The following is an 11,305-nucleotide window of genomic DNA, read 5'->3' on the forward strand; positions in this document are numbered from 1 at the left end:
AATTGTAGACCAGTGTAATAAGACAGAAAATATCATATTTCCTCTATATACATCCCTGGTACGCCCACATCTTAAATACTGTATGCAAATGTGGCTGCCCCATCTCAAAAAAGATATATTGGAACTGGAAAAGGTTCTGAACAGAACAACAAAAATGATTAGGGGTATGGAATAGCTTCCATGTGAGGAGAGATTAATAAGACTGGGACTTTTCAGCTTGGAAAAGAGACAACTAAGGGGCGATATGATTGAGGTCTATAAAATCATGACTTGTGGAGAAAGTAAATAAGGAATTTATATTTACTCCTTCTCTTAACACAAGAACTAGGGGTCACCAAATGAAATTACTAGGCGGCAGGTTTAAAACACACAAAAGGAAGTATTTCTTAACAGAACACACAGTCAGTCTGAGGATCAATTTTCCAGAGGATGTTGTGAAGGCCAAAGACTATAACAGTGTTCAAAAAGGAACTAGATAAATTCATGGAGGACAGGTCCATCAATGGCTGTTAGCCAGGATGGACGGGGATGGTGTCCCTAGCCTCTGTTTGCCAGAAGCTGGGAATGGGTGACAGGGGATGAATCACTTGATGATTACCTGTTCTGTTCATTCCCTCTGGGGCATCTGGCATTGGCCACTGTCGGAAGCCAGGATACTGTGCTAGATGGGCCTTTGCTGTGACCCAGTATGGCTGTTCTTATGTTCTTAGATTGAGCACATGATTGCCACCCTTACGTCTGTGCTGTTGCTGTCAGCGGCGCTGCCTTCAGAGCTGGGCAACCAGAGACCGGCAGTTACTGGCCGGGCACCCAGCTTTGAAGGCAGCGCCACTGCCTGCAACAGCACAGAACTGCAGAGGTAAGGATGGCAATGCTATACCATTCTGTCCGCATAATGTTTGACCTTTGCCCTAGGAGAGGTGGCTATGGTGGAGGGCTAAGACAAATTTTGGGGTGGCAATAGCTCTTACCAGTGCCACCCCACCTGTGAGTCTGACTGTTAAATTATAAATTGCTTTTGGGGGGGGCCAATCTCAATGTTCTGATTTGTCTGCAGTTTAATGCAGTTCTTTAGATGCTGAGTGGTCGAGCCCTCTAATGTTGTCTCAGTCCCACCTTTTCAATCTCAAAACAACAAACCTGCATGCACAATACTACAATCCCCAGTTTCCTTACAGAGGTGATAATACAAATATATGTTTCATTTAGGAACAAGGCTCACTGCATAATACATCTACAATACGTTTTGAGGTAAATACACTGCCTTGCAACAGAAAGGTGTGTGTAATTGTTCTAAAATGCTAGATTTAAATTATATATTTTAAAGCAGTTGCTCTCTGTTTCACCCACGTAATAACCTCACGACCCCTTCAGGAGTTGCGACGCACAGTTTGAGAACTGCTGGCAGAGGCACCACTAGGGGATCAGCAGACAAACCTGCTCTGCCAAAGGGATCAATTTTGGCTGGTTTGGGGTTTACAATTCACTTTTCTATTGAATGTTGAAATGTTCTTTCCTTATTCCATGAGTAAGGGGCAGTAAAGGAACGTAGTCTGCCCTGGTTAAGGAAGAGCTGCTTGCACTGAACCTTACTTGCTAACCATGAGGTAGGGCTGCCAAATCCCTATAAAAGGGAGGTGTCGGAGAAAAACAGAGTTTTTACTCTATTGTTGGGTGCAGCAAAGTCAGATACTTTATTATTTTTAGCAATTGCATGGAGGACGAGAACTAAACAAGTCTCTCTCTGACAAACAATTCCAGGAAGCATTTATACCTTTTGTTACAAACAATAATGTGCAACAGCTGCATTTTGTTTATACATAGGTCATTTTGATATATATATACGTATATTACCAATTTAAACTATAGTCTACATTTTATACTTATTTAACTTCTTACACAGTTTTTTTTTTTACTTGCCTTACACAATTCTTGCTTTTACAAATCTTACGTTATTAGGGTTACAGCTTAGCTTGACAACTGCTCACAGAGGGGACTGTTTGCATTGAAATCCCCTTCAAATCCCTGTCAGTTCTTTCTTTACTTCTACAGAGGGGAGGGGATGCTTTGTGTTCTCTGCAACGGAGCTGATTGGGTTCAGTGGCAAGTTCTTGTTTCTTGTTGCTAGAGTAAGAGTCACTGGTGAGTAGGTCGAGGGGTGAGGTCTGAGACCCGGTGTGGGGACAGTGCTGCAGTGAAAGATGATGAAGAGGCTCTTAGTGAAATCATTGAGAGCAGTGCTACATGGGGGGGCCCTTGGACCATGGCGCTGCAGAAGGGGTAATAAGCAGCAGCAGTAATAGCAGCTGCAGAGCTGAGCAGTGACAGAGACAACAGCGACTGTAGCAGAGCACAGTGGCAGAGTTAGCAGCGGCTGGGAGCCAGCTGCCGAGCTGTATGGCAGCAGCATGATGCTCAATGCCCCGCTTCCACACTTTTAGGGGTGGGAGGTGAACCCACGTGAACACACCTCTGAACTCTGGTCCTCCCTGACCAAGGACAGCCAATTGTGAGTGGGGTGCAGCAGAGGGCAAGGGCATGGGCATGTTAAAGGGACATTTGCTCCTCAAATGCTGCAAGATGGGAAACTGAGGCAAAGGACACTGCCCAATGTACTGTTATACGCACACTCTAGGGCACCCACCATTACCCAGTTTCCAAGGCTCAAGGCATACTCTTTTTAAAAAAACCAAGTCCAGTGGCACCTTAAAGACTAACAGATTTAGTTGGACATAAGCTTTCGTGGGTAAAAAATCCACTTCTTCAGATGCATGGAGTGAAAACTACACATGCAGGCATTATATAATGACACATGAAGAGAAGGGAGTTACCTCACAGTGGAGACGTACCTGCATGTCTACTAATGTTATATATGCCATCATGTGCCAGCAATGCCCCTCTGCCATGTACATTGGCCAAACGCAGTCCCGATGTAAAAGAATAAATAGACATAAATCGGACATCAGGAATGGTAACATACAAAAGCCAGTAGGTGAACACTTCAATCTCCCTGGTCATTCTATACCAGATTTAAAAGTCACTATTCTTGAATAAAAAAACTTTCAGAAACAAACATCCAAAAGAAACTGCAGAATTAAAATTCATTTGCAAATTTAACACCATTAATTTGGGCTTGAACAGGGCCTAGGAGTGGCTGGCTCAATACAGAAGCAGCTTTGCCTCTCCTGGAATTGACACTTCCTCATCTATTATTGGGAGTGGACTACATCCACCCTGATTGAATTGGCCCTGTTAACACTGGTTCTCCACTTGTGAGGTAACACCCTTCTCTTCATGTATCATTATATAATGCCTGCATCTGTAACTTTCACTCCATGCATCTGAAGAAGTGAGGTTTTTTACCCATGAAAGCTAATGCCCAAATAAATCTGTTAGTCTTTAAGGTGCCACCGGACTTCTTCTTGTTTTTGTGGATACAGACTAACACGGCTCCCCCCGATACTCTTTTACAAGACCTTTGATCGGTGAAAGAGCCTTACACAATAATATCCTTAACCTCTATTTATTAACAATCACCAAGCAAGATGCACACGCTAAGCATACAAGGCTGTCACACAGGCGGACTTTCCCTGTTGGCCAGGCCAGGTCCATCTCATCTAGGTTCTGGTTGTTAGACACCAGGGTTGTGAGTTCATCTTCTTCTTCCAGATCTTTCCTTCTTATTCTTCTTTGTCTTTCCCTTTCTTTTCCCCAGCTGGTCTCCTTCTTGGACTTCAGTTTTTATAGTGAAACTTTGAGCCTGGCTTAACTATTTATCTAAAATATTACAAAATAATTCTTTGGTCAATACTAACATATTGTGAAACAATTCTTTAACCAATCATATGTCACCATCTCAGTTGATTTAAAACTTGCAAAATTAGGTATACAACAGACAGAAACAAAGAGCCAGACAGAAGCCATACAGCTAAACAAGAGAGAAGTGGGGCCCACAAAGACAAAACAATATAGTAGAGATTTCACACCCAGAACTAGGTTTTCTTTAAACATTTTAAGATCTATTTCATTCTCTGGTGCGGGTGGGCACTATTAGGACAGGATCTCCTTTTTAACAGCCTGATATTACATTGTTTTAATGTAATTGAGATGAAATGTGAGGATGTGACTTTCTGCTGCTTGGTTCATGGCTGCTGCTCTCCTAATAGGCTGCAGGAAAAGGCCTCAGATCTCACTGTACTGTGCGGTGGGTGGGTGTTTGTGTAACCCACAGACTTCCCGGGTGCGGTGTTCTGACCCATTCAGTGACATCGAGACCACACACACACACAGACACACACACACAGAGATTTGCTTATGGTGGCATTCTTTCAAATCAGGGTTGTGTTGTTTCCCCAAATTAATGCTGGGTTTCCTTTTAATAAAAGTTTTCTTTTTGTTATATACAGATTCTGTGCTTTTGAGTGGGAAACTATTGCCTCTTAGAGGCACCCAGGACAGTAGTGGGTTTACAATGGCACCAGCACCCAGACCTTAACCCCTACCCCTCAGCTCCACCCACACTCAACCTCTTCCCCCTAGTCGCTGCCCACTGCTTGCTCCTCTGCCCACTCCTCCCCTATGTGAGTGATGAGCAGGGCCTCAAGGCGGAAGAGACCGAGCAGGATGAGGTCTAAGTGCTAAGTGCAGGTGGGACCTCAGGGGAAAGAGGCTGAGTGGGCTAGAGCATGGGCGGGTGGAGGGGCCACGGTCCAGGTGCTGGGGCCCACAAAAGATTAATCCAACCCTGCCCAGGGGTGGTGGTAAGTTCTCCAGGATTTCTGAATGGGGGCTCGAGCCACTTCAGTGTTGTGTGATTATGAGGATTCACTAGATATTGAACCCAGCCTTGTTATTGCCGACTCCACCTGGCAGAAAGGCTGCACAGAGTTTAACTCCAGATGGGACCATTAGATCATCTAGTCCTATTCCCGTGTAAGCAGAGTCAGGATGAGCGCTACCCTGACATCTGGTGGTGAATTGTAGAGTGTGGAAAGAATTTTAAGAATGCATTGGCATCCACCCCCACTTAGCATAACCCCACAGCAGCTTGGGATGGTGATTTTAACAGCTCTGGAATCCCCAATTTCTTTGTTATTGGGGCAGGAGGAAAGAAAAAAGTTTGTCACCCTGATTGTGTGAATGGGGAGCTGTGGGACTGCTTTGTGACAGAAATGACTCAACCTCAGTTGAGCGGTACTTGCTAGACAAGGGACATGGGTTCCAAAACCCTATGAGTTGAGAGAGGTTGGGGTCTGGTGTGTGTACTTGATAGTATGGGCCCCTTTTGAGGGTCTGGAACACTAATTGTACAGTCTTCTCTTGCTGTTGAAGAGTAGAGCTAATTTTGATTCTATTAAGAATCCATCTAGAAACTGCTGAGCTGAATTTGTGTTGGATCATTAGAGCACCAGCACCAGGGCTCCCTTGCTAGAAATTGAAAGAGCTGAACTGAGATCATTGAGTGGTGTGTTAACTAGTGAGGGAGTCTGAAGACCTATTGTTAAGTGGCTGGCAGAGTGGAGCAGTTGTAGTGTGTTGGAGCAGCCCGTGGAACAGTGAGCAGAGTGAAGTGGTTTGCAGGGGTGGCTGGAGGAGCAGCACAGCTGGTGTGGTGGAGCTGGTCATGGTGAAGGCTGCAGCAGAACTTCATGGAGAGGTAGAGCAGTTGGCCCTGGCCCACTTAAGGTGCCCCTTAACACCCTGTGTGGACTTCCCCCCACCCAATTTCCACCCAGGCTTGGGGGGCAGGGTAAAATTCTACAGATAAATTCTTGAATTCTGAGGTGGCACTGACCAGAGACTTTTGGGTTGTTGGACTTTGGAGTGATTGGACTTAAGACCCTAAGGGGAAAAGGACATTGCCAAGCGTACTTGGAGGTGGGTTTTTGTTTATGGTTTAGGTTATAATCCTGTTTGTGGTGTTTCTCCAATGGGATGCCGCATTGATTCCTTCCTTTATTAAAAAGATTTTGTTACATTCAGACGCCGTGCTTGTGAGAGGGGAAGTATTGCCTCCTGGAGGCACCCAGGGGGGTGTGGTATGTAAGTGTCCCAGGTCACTGGGTGGGGGCTCGAGCCGGTTATGCCTTGTGTTACTGAAACGGAACCCCTGGATACTGAACCCGGCCCTTGTTGCTGCCAACTCAGAGGGGCAGAAGGGTTACACCCGTGTAGCAGAGGCCCTGAAATGTTACCCAGTTACCCCATCGCAAACACGCTTTTGCGGAGTTGTGGGGTGGAAGAGGTATGAGAAGGATTGAGAGACAGGAAAAAACTCTCTTGTGACGAGAGACTGAACCAATCAGGAGTCTTTGCAAAGGAAACAGATGGAATGGGACCTGAACAAAGTCTATAAAATGTTGAGCTGAAAAAGGCTCCTGACACCCGACAATGGGTTTATCAGGGACCTGCTGAGGGTTAAGTGGTGGGGTCTGAAGTCTGAGCCCAGGGGGCAGGCAGGGGAGGGACTGCGACTTTGGACACTGCTGGGGAAGGTTGAACTTTCCTAGAGACCTGGCTGGGAGCTGAGCCGGGAGCCACCAGGGCAGGATGAAGACCCTAACAGGGAAACTGAAGCAGAGCAGCTGCAGCACTGGGACAGCACAGCCTGACAAACACCCTGCCTTCAGCAGTCATTGAAACTACCACATACACAAAAATTAACACTGAAGAAAAGAGCAGGTGCTCAGAGGGGGCCGGCTGGCTTCATTTTTTACACTAATTTTCACTTAATTTTAGCTAACGCAGAACATGCTACAGTGATCACTCCCCACAAACAAGCCAACTTAGTGCACTTTATTTTTCTGTGGGGTCAAAGCTCATTGGTTTCCAGCCTGCGGCTGCTCTTTCTTTGTTCTCTCCAAACGTCACGCCACTGTTCCACCCGTTGTTCTTGGTGGTCTGTAACCAACTCTCTGTCCTTGGGTTGGGGTTGCACTACCCCCAGCCCTGTGGCCCAATGGATTGCAGAGTGGCAGGAAAGGGAGAGAAGGGAAGGGGAGGGGTTCCACCCAGTCCCACCCCTACCAATTAAACACACCTATTCCCTGATAGCAGGCACTCCCTGTTGCTGGGGCACCCTCTGCACCACTGTATCAGTTGTGTACAGGGAAACACCCTATTTGAGAACACCAGGGTTCTCTTGCTTCATTGCACTGCTATCTCCAGGGTCAGCCTTGAGTGTGTCTTCCCTGGAGCCACGAGCAAAGAGACTATCATCACCTGTTGTTTGCTCCTCCAGTTCTCAAGGAAACCGGCCTTTGTCCATTCTTTGTAAATAAACAGGACTGCACCAAAGATATCTGACTCAATCATCAGTTTCTCCTCCCAACTGGAACAACCTGCAAGACCCCGAATTTTGAGTAACCTCTGAGGTCAAAAGGGGGCAACACTATCATTCTGGTTAAAAAATAAAAAAAGATGAAACAAATGATGTATTTCAAAATAATTTTATTTTTAAGGTTTCATACATAAAAATAAGAAAGAAAATTACAAAGAAAATTCAGTGAGCATAGTAAGAAAACTAACTGACCATCTGAGCTATTAAACAGACGGCTTTTGTCCAGTCCTAAGTGCAAGCAATGACAGAGAAACTAGAAAAGGGTCCTTAAACCTGACCAAGCCAAATGATACGTTCCACAACAGCACCCAAAAATGTTTTGAGAAAAGTACAGCTCTGAAACAGACACTGGGCACAGATTTAAAATCCTCAACATCATGGATATTTGGTTATGATTTCAATGCACAAGGAAACTGCCTTGCAATAAACAGAATATGTCCTGATCAGCAGATTACTGGAAGTCTTTAGGATTATTCTCTTGAGGACAAATCAATGACATGACAATTACATTCTTCAGAAAGATAAGATGCAGAACCTGAAGAAGAGCTCTGTGTAAACTTGAAAGCTTGTCTCTCACACGAAGAAAAGTTGATCCAATACAAGATATTCCCTCACCCATCTTGTCTTTCTAATATCCTGGGACCAACACAGGTACAACAACACTGCAAATAATATTAAATTCTACATACATTTTTTAATATGTGTGGGGGATATTGTGGGGAACACCCAGCCATACAGATGTTTTCTACCTGCTAATATGCACACTACATAATAAAGTGTGATTTTTATGTTAAATTCTATTTTTGTTACTCTTTCAAAAAGTGGGGCAGGGAGGTTCTGGCTGTATTGATATAGGAAAGTCAGATGTGGGCTGCAGCCTTTTCCATGAAGATTACATCAGTATTGGCTATCTTGGCCTGATTTCCAATTCAGAAGGAACTTTCATATTTCACCTGTTAGTCTATAAGGTGCCACAGAACTCTTTATTGCTTTTCATATTTCAATTTCCATTTGAGGAGTTTGAGATGTTGCTGGTGGGTTAAGAGACTTTTTCACTTCTTCATATAAGCCTCTTATATTTATGCCATTTGAAACATTTTTCAGGTGATCCTGAAACTTAGATACCAGGACATTCTTCACTATTTCCTGCACATACTTTTTCTCTTTTGCTATACAGCTTTGCACTTCTTCCTCTAGTATGCCCTGGCTCTCTATCTTCTTACGTTCTTCTTTAGCAACACAGCAGCACCAGAGTGGGTAAAGTGTGTATAGGCAGTAGACACATATGATAACAAAAAGGGCAAATAGTCCAAAAACCTGAGGGGGGAAACCAAAGCTAGTTATTTTCATGGGAATTTTTCTTTATGGATCTTTTGCATGCCATCAAAATAGATATGTCCTATTCTATAAAATTAGCTACACAGATCTATTTACTAAACAAAAATACTCTCTTCAACCAGATTTGGGGATGGGTAATGGCGGAATCTTTCAGTGTTACTAAGACTGATGAACTAAACTCAAAAGTTTTGGAGTTTGGATTTGGCAAAGCCGCTAAAATTCTGTCTTTATCAATATTTATTATTCTACCAAGTCTTGTGTCAACTGCAAACTTTATTCCCAATGATTTTATATTTTCTACCAGATCATAGATAAAGATATTAAATAGCACTGGACCTGTTGGATGACAATTCCCCATTTATAATTTCTTTTTGAGAGCTAGCAGTTAGCCAGTTTTAAATCCATTTAAGGTGGCGTACATTGTTTTCTTAATGTGCTATCTTTTATCAGAATATCATGTGACACTAATTTAATGCTTTTACAGAAATTTAAATATGTCAACACAGCAACCTTTGTCAGCCAAACTTATGATCTGATCAGAAAACAGTATCAGCTTTATCTGATAAGACCTATTGTCCATAAAATCATGTTGATTGTCATGAATTATATTATCATCCTTTAATTCTTTAGTCACTGAATATTGTATCAGTTGCTCCATTATTTTGCCCAGGATCAGTGTGAAGCTAACCAGCCTGTAGTTACATGAGTCATCCTTTTTAAATATTTCCACAACTTGGGCTTTTCCCCTAGTCCTCTGGAACTTTCTGAAACTTGAATGCCCCCAGAAGGAACCATGACACAGGTATAAATATTAGCTGATAATTATTGAGAAAATGTACACTGTTAAATTCAGTAAAATAATAATAAAAAAAACTATTGATGAAAGAATTTCTTAAATTTGGTGAGATTATTAAATTCTTATATATTAAGAACCAGTGTTGACAGGGCCAATTTGATCAGGGTGGATGTAGACCACTCTTAATAATTCCCTGACCGAATTGGCCCTGTCAACACTGGTTCGCCACTTGTGAGGGAACTTCCTTTCCTTCTCTTCATGTGTCAGTATATAATGCCTGCATCTGTAATTTTCACTCCATGCATCCGAAGAAGTGTTTTTTTATCCATAAAAGCTTATACACAAATAAATCTGTTAGTCTTTAAGATGACACCGGACTCCTCGTTGTTTTTGTGAATACAGGCTAACACGGCTACCCCTTGATACAGGTATCATTGTTGTTGCCAAGTGCTAACATTTTAAAGGAGACCCAGACTTTGAACCAACGTACTTTTTAATCATTTATAACTGTTTCATATCCACCAGCCAGCATTTTTCCCTAACTTTTATTCAAAGTTATTTATAGAAGTCATTTTAGGAGCTGGGTGCAAAATACCAATGGAAGTATTCCAGTAACTCTACCATATGTTATATTTTCAATGGAAAAGCTTTAGTTTCATGAAGGATGAGTTTATTAACTTATATGGATATATCTATTTTTTTAAGTAATACATACAGCACAATTATAAATATTCAAATAACGTTTCAAAACTACTACTTAATAAATCATTCTACAACATAAAACCATTTCCCTAACTATATTTTTTCCAGGGTTTTCAAAATGCCTGAAGTAGTTCTGTCCCTTACGTCAGATGGGCTCTTACCTGTGATAGTGTAGAAAAGTCACTGGCTAGCTCTGCTGGCATTGTTTGTGCTGTGGGTTCTGTGCTGTTTCCCTTGAATGCCGTATTTATGCATTCACTGTATCGGCCATCAATGAGGAGAATCACACACCATAAAAGAGAAGATCCAACAGCCTTTCCCACTATTTCACAGCAGTATTTGTGACTGTATTTTTCTGAGTAGAAATTCTGAGCAATGAAATCCCGCTGAAGAATCAAGCTCATGGCAAACAAAATAAAGGCTGGGACAATGAAAATGGAAAAGCCGAGGCAAATTCTTAAACCCTTTCTTTGAGGACATTTAAATCCACTTTCAATTGTTTCTTCAACCACTACCATAATTAAAGAGCAAAATGACGCAGATAAAAGAGGAAGACTACTTTTCCAAGCCTCAAAGAATTTCTTTCTAACTGCCATTTCATTTTGTGAACAGTTCTTTGCTAAGTCAGGGTGCTAATGAACCTTATCTTTCAGCTCCACAATCTACAAATAACTAAGCACAAAGAGTAAACATGAAAGTGAAAATGTTGCCGTACAAAACATGCCCCATAACTGGTTGGTCCATTGAAATACAATATTGGAGCCAAGAATGGTTGGTTACAAACTGCATGGTGTAGATTTCAATATCAGTAGGGTTGCAGCTAGACTGGTAGACAAGCAATCTGATTCTACTTCTTCACTACTAACAATTTCTCCTGTGACATTAACCCTTCTGTGACATCTCCTCATGTCTTGATGGGGATTATTTTTTTTTGAACTAAAAGATAAGATTCCTTTAAAAAACTGAAATGTGACATTTCTGAAAATTATGTCAAAGCAACCTTGCTGCTTTCATCTCCCCACTTAACCAGGATGTGTTTAACCAAAAATGCCAGAATTGTAGGTTTATGGGCATTTAATACAGCAGTCTTAAACAACTTTCAACGATCATTACATTTTTATGCTTATTAT

At 42.4% G+C, this 11,305-nt stretch overlaps 1 long non-coding RNA gene across 1 annotated transcript; it reads right to left on the reverse strand.

The window, feature by feature from the left end:
• Nucleotides 1–7,432: 7,432 nt before the first annotated feature.
• On the reverse strand, nucleotides 7,433–10,862 carry LOC142047496 (uncharacterized). The gene is made up of 2 exons (XR_012656762.1): nucleotides 10,337–10,862; nucleotides 7,433–8,656 (listed from the first exon to the last, which is right to left on the reverse strand). It is a non-coding gene; the product is annotated as an uncharacterized LOC142047496 (long non-coding RNA).
• Nucleotides 10,863–11,305: the final 443 nt, after the last annotated feature.

The sequence above is a fragment of the Chelonoidis abingdonii genome, chromosome 11 (assembly GCF_003597395.2).
Source record: "Chelonoidis abingdonii isolate Lonesome George chromosome 11, CheloAbing_2.0, whole genome shotgun sequence".
In the NCBI taxonomy this organism is placed as follows: Eukaryota; Metazoa; Chordata; order Testudines; family Testudinidae; genus Chelonoidis; species Chelonoidis abingdonii.